The sequence below is a fragment of the Cupressus sempervirens genome, chromosome 7 (genome assembly GCF_028749045.1).
Source record: "Cupressus sempervirens isolate cs-2001-9-10 chromosome 7, ASM2874904v1, whole genome shotgun sequence".
In the NCBI taxonomy this organism is placed as follows: Eukaryota; Viridiplantae; Streptophyta; class Pinopsida; order Cupressales; family Cupressaceae; genus Cupressus; species Cupressus sempervirens.
The window spans coordinates 266544646-266554259 of record NC_143124.1 but is presented as its reverse complement, the minus strand read 5'-3'; positions in this window follow the sequence as shown (position 1 = coordinate 266554259).

The following is a 9614-nucleotide window of genomic DNA, read 5'->3' as shown; positions in this document are numbered from 1 at the left end:
AGAATGTTTGTTGTAATTAGGTTTAGGTTTATTAAGCATTGATAATATTTAGAATAGCAAGATGAATATGTTTGGAAGTTGATGGTATTAATATATTTTGAAATAATAATATAGTTTAATTGTGACATTTAGGTAGGGTTTAAATATTAATAATAGTTATGAAAACTTACATGCTATTTTTGATTAAAATGATTAAAGTAATGCCATCATATAAGTTTATTAAATATATCAACTTAAATATTTGAATGTAATAAATAATATTTCTTGATAAAAGAAAACATATTAATCTAGGTTTGTTACAGATAGGATCTAGAACTAGCTAGAGGTGTTGTAGAATGAAGGAAATTGTTTAATAGAAGGGATAAAGCACTTGGCTCTCTTAGATAGACCATCTCCAATTATTTGTGATATCATATTGCATCGTACGCAAATCCTCATGATGCTTGGACAACATTTGAAGGAATATTTGGTAAACTTGATAGAATAAAAATATTTAAATTGGAGAATGAGTTTATATGTCTAAGTTCATGTGATTTTGAAAATATTCAAGACTTTTTCTCTAAGTTTGATTCCATTATATTGGAGCTTTCTAATTATGGAATTACTTAGGATGATGATAAATTGATACTATCTATTCTTTCCAAGCTAGGTCTTCAATATTCAATCTTTTTTTCCACATTCTATGCTACTATGGATGATATTGGTAGTGCATAAAAAAATCTTCTCTTGATGAATTTGCAATTCATCTCACAAGGGAACAAGAAAAGTTAGCACACATGGGTCAATTGAAGCCTTTAAAGCATCAAGCATTGGTTGCAAATGACTTCTCTCCAAAGGTTCCCATAGGAAAGGGAAAGAAACAACACAAGGATCGTAAGCAACATGAAAAAGGTGATGACTCTCCTTCACAACTTAATATTGAATTCAAGTCCTCTTCAAGAGAGGAAATATCTAGAAGAAAGAGAGATAAATGTGCTTATTGAAAAATGTTAACATGTGATTAGCATAAATTTTTTCATAAGAGGATTGATGATCTCACTCACAATCTTCAAAAGAACAATATCCACTTGCCTTCATCAGTGTCTTCTCCTTCTTCTCAATATGTAGCCGCTATATCTAAATCATCATTTAGAGGCAAAGGATAAGCATTCATTGCCTCCACACATCCTTAGCAAGGTAAATTGCTTCTTGATTTAGGTGCATCAAATCATATGGCATCTTCTATGGATATGGATTCTTATATTGATCCTCATAATTCTCCACCTATATTGATAGGTGATAATACATACATGGAGGTTTGTGGGAAAGGTTCTATTCCTCTGGGAGAGGGTACATTTAATGATTTTCTTTGTGTACCATCCTTGATCACTAATGTCCTTTCTATTTACCAAATTTATCATGGGGCACAAAGTAAAATTATTGAGTTCACTCCTAATTATGTCTATATTAGGGACATGGAGACTAGAGATGTCATAGCTATGGGAGTTATTCATCATACATCACACTTGTACTTCTTTGCACATTTTGTTGATAATGGTGATGATATTCATGATGTTCCCAATGCTTTATTAAGGGTGAATAATTCATGTGAGGAGAACATTAGACACTTGAATCATTTTGTTCTTGAGACAAGTGTTGAACTTTCTACTCCTCCACACCCTACTTCTTTAGACATGAGTTCTACTATTCAACAAGATGATCTTTATGCTTTAGATCTTGTAGTGTGGGATGAATTCCGAGATGCTCTTTTAAATGAGTCTCATAATGTAGATTTTCTTAATACATTCGAGGAGGTTTCTCTTTGAGATACTTCTTCACCTTCTTTGGAAATTTGGTTTCCCAACTCTTCATGTTCTCTTGGTTTTTCACATCTCATAGGTTAGCTTGATGGTGTGACAAAATATTTGAGCTTGGAGACACCTATTTAGTCTTCAAAGATGCATACATGGAGACCTTCTTCCTCCTTCCTCACTCTTTACATGGAGTGACTTCATCATCATTTGATGTATTTATCTCTTCCTAAGGAGAGATATATTTCTTGTAGGCAATGGATTATATTTTACTTGTAGGTACTCTTCATCTACATTGGAGCTTCTTCATTATGGGGGGGAATATCATGTCTCCTTATTTCCTTCCTATAGGGGGATAATTCTTTGTATATACATGATGTATGGAATTTTTGGGGGGTCTTGAGTACTCCTTCCATCCATGCTTCTTGTATATACATGGTGCAGGAGAATTACACTCTAGGTGGTCATAGTTGTTATCTCATTCCACCTTTAGTGCACTTATCACATTATCTTCCTCATCATTACACATACTTCATTTCATAATGGAAGATAATCCACCTTTGGTGGACATGTGATTCAACCTTCTGTGGGTGATAGCTTATCTTTTCCTTATCATTGTCTCTTATCACGTCTACTATATAACGAGGTCTTTTATGTACATTTCAAAGCAATCCATTGGATATCAATCAAGTCCATTATATATAATATCATTCTTTCATATTCATGCAATTGTCCTACCAATCTCTTATGGAAGTTATCTTGGTCTTTCATTTGATCCTGGGGGTGTTGTAGAGTCACCTAAAACTCTAACATAAATAAATAATTAACTATAAATTTTCTAATATAATATATTTGGAATTAAAAAAATCTTGAGTTTTACAACCTTGAATAATTCAAAACTTTACAAATTTAAATTTAATTTTTTCCCCTTATAGTAGAAGATGAATATACTGCATCTTTTGGATTTCAAAAATGTTGTACCATTTGAAAGTTATAGTTTTTTTTCAATCAGTGTGTCAATCAACACTTTATACATAACTCTATTAGAAAATAAGTAGAAAACATTAAATTTATGGAAAGCTCATAATTTTTTTAAGAAACCCTTTTCATTTCATCAAACTTGGGTGAAAAGAGTCATCCTCTACATGTTTGAAGTAAAAACCACACAATAACTAGCCACAAACACACTTTTAGGATGTTAATAAAGTTGAACATGTAGGATTGGTGTCCAAAGATATAATAAGACTTATAAAGGTATTAGATTTTTGGTTCGGTATCAGGATGGGTGGGAAAAAAGTTAGAATAGATTTTGAAATTATTTGAGGCATTTAAGAACTAAATATTTTTCATATCGCCACTTTTTGAAACATCATGATCCTACACATACCCAATTTCTTCATTTGACTAGTGTTCACCAAATTGCCAAAATTTACATGACATAACATTTCATGCCATAACCAAACATCTTCTCAAACAAACATGTCTCATTAGATAAATTTAGATAGAATGAGTAACCTCTTGTTTGATCACCACTACCAATTAGCTTGCCATCTTTTGGTATTTTTAACCATTGTTGCGTACTAGTTTCAATCACTTAGTCAATTACAAGGTAGAGTCATACAATCATCACTATGACCGAGCTACTTTATATAAGTTGAGTATTTAAATAAGTAAGTATGTACCTCACTCTATAGGATTTGAGTAAGTCACATAGTATTTTTGTATACTAGCTGATCTCATCAACAACTAAGCAAGTCATCACCAACTGAGAAAGTTTAGATAATACAAGTGTTGAGTTACTTAGTATGTACCAAGCAAAATGAAGGCTAAGAAACAACATTACCAACCATAATGAAATAGTGAAGGCCAAGCTACATATAGTTTAGTGAAAGTCATGAATGGAACATAGTTTTAGGAAAAATAATTATCAGGCCAACTTGGAAGGGATATTTAATTTTTGAAGAGTTTTTTATAGAACATTTATTACTATGAGAGGTTGTTAAAAAATATTTACATTTTGTATATCATAGATCCCTATGTTGCATATTCAATGATTAGGATGAAGAGGCAAAACATGGAATCATCTAGAAAAATCTTTATGAAAATATTTCAATAGCAGCAATCTTAACCTAGATCGTATGCATGCTAGAAGAGAAGGAAAATAAAAGAGTTTATGTGTAAATATGAAGATATTGATAGAAAATGATTGGGATTAGATTAGAAGTCATTAAAGGGTTCTATTATCATCTAACAAACTTAGTGGCCTAGTCATTGCAGTGAAGTGAAAGGGAAAGACAAGCATATCAAATTAGACAAGAAGATTAGTTACTAAGGAGAAGACTAAAAATTAGCTTAGACATAAAATCAAGAGTCAGATAATGAATCAATTTTAACTGACTTGAATTAGGGTAAATATCTTAACAAATTGATCTCAACACATTTTAGTAAATCTTTGAAAAGAGTCCTTACATTGTTGTAGGTATTAAATCCTCTAACAAGGTGAGACCTAGCAATCTCTTAAGCATTTAATAGGCTAGACCCTTCACAAGGTAGATGGTGTAGAGTACATCCCATTTTTGGTTTTGTGGTTGGTTTAGGTGATTTTTAGGGTTAGTTAAGAGTCTTTGTGTAATTATAATAAGATCTAATGTTATTTGTTCCCAAACTTTCCCAATATTTTTTGTAAGGGCGAAAATTACTCATAAGGTCAAAAAGTTGTCAAATATTGTCAAGTAGGTCAAAAGTTGCTAAGATTGAGAAAATAGGGTACTTGGTCTCCTATATGGTCCTAAAGATCCTAAATAAGGTCCTAGGATAAGTCTAGGAGCACCCATTTGCCTAAAACACTCGAAAAAGAAAAATTGCTAAAAAATAACAATATTGCTCAAAAGTTGCTTAAACAAGTTTTGCAATTTTTCCAAGAAAGTTGGAAATGGAGAAATGGGAAGTCATAGCCACCCATGCTTGGATATTTTAGAATGGGATGAAGATTTTTGGAAGTTAGAATGAGAAGCAGTTATAGACACACACGTAAGCAGACTATATGGATATTTTTATGAGTTTTTCCTTGCATTTACTATGTTTTTACATGCTTGTATGGTTGTATATAGATTGGCTTGTATGGTCTAGATTTATGGAAATGTATTTTTTTTTAAGCTTTCTTTTTCACTTTCAATTTTTATTCCAAGTTAAGTGGTTGAAGTGTTTTATTGTTTTTTAGTGACTGGATTGCAAACTCCATTTAAAGAGTTGTTGGAACTAAAATGGCCGACCCTGGTCATCCACAGGTGAAAATAAATTAAACCTTGCAGAATGATAGTTTAGGGCTTTTAAATTGTGTTTTTCTTTTCATTTTTTTTTCAACTAAAATCCTAGTTGTGGAGTGATGCTCCAGGTTGACTTCTTGGAGTAGGTGAGAAAGGACAACGAGAAGATCTGTGTGAAGAGCACACCCATGACATGATGTGGCTAATAAAATGGAATGGATGGAAGCCCTAGAATGTTTGATTGAAGCAACAAGTGGTTCTAGAGGTTAGTAGGAAGTTTGAAGACTTTTAGGAAGAATTTTGTTGAGACTAGTCCAGAGGCCTAAAAGATTGCCTAAAAATTAGGACTTGGTAGAAATTAGGGTTGTGGATGACTTGGAGTTCTATAATTTGAGATTATTGAAGTTCTAGGTGATTAATTTTAAAATCATATTTTCTTCCATAGGGTTGTGTGGAAATTTTTTGAGTATTTGAACAAAGTAGTGAGAATAAACCTAATACAATTAGGCCTAATTAGGGCTACTTGTGGGTGGTGATAGCTATTTGATTGTAACATGTTGAAAAGTGTTTGAAAGGTTAGGAAATGGTAAGAAAGATAAGAAATACAATATTAAGGACCTAGGAAGTGTGTGAATGAGATCCTAAGAAATGGTTTGGAGTTCTACGGGAAGGAACAAGTTAAACAACTGCTAGTAGGAATAGTTCCTAATTAAGAAGGTTTTGTTATTGCATCAACCCAACTATACCTAGGAGGAAAGTTGAAGTGAGTGTCTTCGAGGAAAATGTTGGTGTAAAAGATATAGGAGGAAGGAACCATTGGATGGTTCCAAAGGGTTAAACCCTAACTAGATGAGGATAAGCTCTAGAACCTTAGACCCTCTACATTAGAGTAGCATCAGAGCTTCAACTATAACATGTTTGGTGCATATATATCTAAAGAGGAGGAGATTCAAGAGGTTGATAGCATGCCATCCAAGGAAATGAGAAAGGGCGCCATAGTGGACTTATTCCAAGACCTATTGGCAAAGGCCAAACTAACAGGATGAAAGAGTAAAAGGAGATTCATTAAATGGGGATATGAAATTGAGGAAGAAGATGAAAGGTAGATGGGAAATAAATTTGAAAAAGGAAAAGGAGTGGAGTTGGAAAAGGACTATAAATTTTTCTTGGATGCCTTCAAATATATCAATAAAGATAGTATGGAACACAATCGTTACTATAGTGATAGTTTGAATGAAGAAGATTTGCTAGATTTGCTAGATGCCATAGATAATTAATTTTACCATAAAGAACTATTAGAGGAGAAGAGAGTTAGTTATGCAAAGGCTAGGCTCAATGGGTCAACATTGGTTTGGTGGAATATGATGCAAGATGATAGGATAACAACTTAGAATAAGAGAATAGTTTATTGGAATAGGATGAAGACTAGGTCGAGGACACAATTCTTGGCCATTGATTATGTGATATAAATGTGTTATAATTTATAGAATCTAGAAGAGAAATCTGAAAGCAAGTACCTACACTAAGGAATTATATAAGCCGAGTCTAAGGGAAGGGAGATAGGAGGAGGATGTAGAAAAGGTAGCTAGGTATGTCAAAGGGTTGAGGTAGGGGATCCAAGACAAGATCAATATGATGGCCCTTGGTAGTATGCACAAATGCTTTCAATTAACATTGAAATAAGAGAAGCCTAGAAGGAGACATGATTCTAAACAAAGAGGAAGAGGTAGTAATGGATTCAGAGGTAGGGGTAACTTTGGAAGAGGACAAAGCCCAAGTAGGCTAGAGGAAGCTCAGTCTACAGAAAAGAATGGAGGCAATCAGAGTAAAGGTACATTTTAGAGGGGGGAATATAAAGGGAGAGGATGTCCTAGAGGTAGGCTTCAATCACAAGGTATGGGTAATTCAGATTTCATAGGTAGGTGTTACAACTGTAACCAAGTGGGACATACCATGTGAAAATGTCCTAAAAAGGGTTCTACCTCATCCATAGGAGAAAGAAGAACTCAGTTAGTAAAAGAAGAGGACACACAAAGTGTAACTTTAGCAATATCTAGGGCCCATTTAGTATTGGATGGAGAAAATATTATGTTGAGAAGGACTTTATTGAAATTTCCTAGTGTTGTAGAGCCACATCAAAGGAAGAGCTTGTTTAAAACTACTTGTAGGTCACATGGGAAGATTTGCAGGGTGATAGTGCTTTCTAGTTTCACAGAGAAAACAGTATCAATAGATATGGTGGAAAAACTAAAACATAGAAGGATAGATCACACCACACCCTATAAGGTGTCATGGTTAATCAAGGGCCAAAAAATAGTGATGAACGAACAAACTTTGGTGGAGTTTGAAATAGGTGAATACGAATAGAAAGTTTTATGTGATATAATGCCTATGGGTGCAAGTCACCTTCTACTAGGACATCCATGGAAGTATGATGTAAAGGCCATTCATGATGAGGAAAAAAACAGTTATGTATTCATTAAATAGGGTAGGAAATTTTAGATAGATGGTTTTGAGTGGAAAGGAGTTCCTTAATGTCACAAAGAAGGAAAAAAGGAGTTTTTTGTGGAGTGATAGGGAAGCCAAGAGAAGAGACTTAGGAGAAGTTCCATATACCTCAAGAAGTTCAACAATTGTTGGATAAGTATCATGAGATAGTAGATAATGGACTACCAATTTCTTTTCCACCTATGAGGTATGTGAGTAATCAAAAAGACCTAATACTAGGAGCTAATCTACCCAACAAGGAAATGCACAAAATGACACCAAGTCAAAATGCAGAAATCTCTAAATAGATATAAGATTTGCTCAAGAAGATACTTATAAGGAAAAACATAAGTCCTTGTTCTATTCCCACTATCCTTACACCTAAGAAGGATAGAAAATGGAGGATGTTCACTGCCTCTAGGGAAATTAACAAAACAAAAATAAGGTACAAATTTTCCATGCCCCATATTGAGGATTTTTTGGATAATTTGGGAAGTTCCTATTATTTCCCCAAGGTGGATCTAAAATCAGGGTACCATCAAATAAAAGTTAGGCCCAGTGATGAATGGAAGAGAATCTTCAAGAAAAATGAAGGGACACATGAGTCGCTTGTAATTCCTTTTGGATTGACAAATGCACCTATCATATTCATAAGGATCATGAATGAAGTACTAGAAGACTTCATAGTTAAATTTGCAATTTTTTATCTAGATGACATTTTTAATTTTAGTAGCTCTAAGGAGGAGCACATGAAGCATTTGGATATTGTCTTGAGAAGGCTACACAAAGAAAAGTTGATGGTCAACCAAGAAAAATGTGAGTTTTTGAAAACTAAATTAGTCTATCCTAGATTTTTTTTTTTTAATGGACACATAAAGATGGACCAAGAAAATTAGGACTATATTGGAATGGCCACCACTTAGATCCATAGGGGATGTTAGTAGTTTTCATGTATTGGATTCTTAATATAAGAAGTTTATGAGAAATTTTAGTCATGTATGTGCACCAATCCTAAATATCATTAAATAGGGAATTAAATGTCAGTTCAATTGGATAGAAGCAACAAGTAAAAAATTTAAGATGATAAAGAAAAAAGATAGCAGAGTTTTGCCTACTCTTAGGTACCCTAACTTTAATCATCTATTTGTGGTAGAGTGTGATACTAGTAACCTAGCCAATGGAGCAATGCTGAGTCAAGAGGGACATACTTCTGGCATTCTTCTCAAAGAAGTTAAATCAAGCCAAGAAAAATGTACTCCACCTATGATTTGTAGTTTGGAGACATTATTGCCTACCAAGGGAATTTGTGTTCTACATACATAATCATGCCCTTGGCTTCTTTAATCATCTATGCCCTTGGCTTCTTTAATCACCTATGATTTTTAGTTTGGAGACATTATTTCCTACCAAGGGAATTTGTGGTCTACATACATAATCATGCCCTTGGCTTCTTTAATCATCTATTTGTGGTAGAGTGTGATACTAGTAACCTAGCCAATGGAGCAATGCTGAGTCAAGAGGGACATACTTCTGGCATTCTTCTCAAAGAAGTTAAATCAAGCCAAGAAAAATGTACTCCACCTATGATTTGTAGTTTGGAGACATTATTGCCTACCAAGGGAATTTGTGGTCTACATACATAATCATGCCCTTGGCTTCTTTAATGGACAAGAAAAGATGAACCAATGATATCTAGAATGGGTAGAGTACTTGCATGCATACACATTTTTCATAAAAAACAAGAAAGGTGTTAGAAACAATGTTGTAGATGCTCTAAGTAGGAGAGTGTTAGATATTTAGGAAATATAGTTACAAAGTTTGGGAATGAGTTACCTTAAAGGCCTCTACAAGGAAGACAAAGATTTCAAAGATGTCTATGAAGTATGTGAGAAGTTCAAACATGACTTTATAGTGGATTTTACTAATTATATGTTGCAAGAAGGACTATTGTTCATGGGAAACTTGTAGTCTATACTCCAATGCTCTATAAGGGAGAACATAATCAAGGAGAAACACCAAGGAAGGTTGGGAGGCTACTTTGGAGTGGGCAAAACCCTTGAGCAGGTGAATA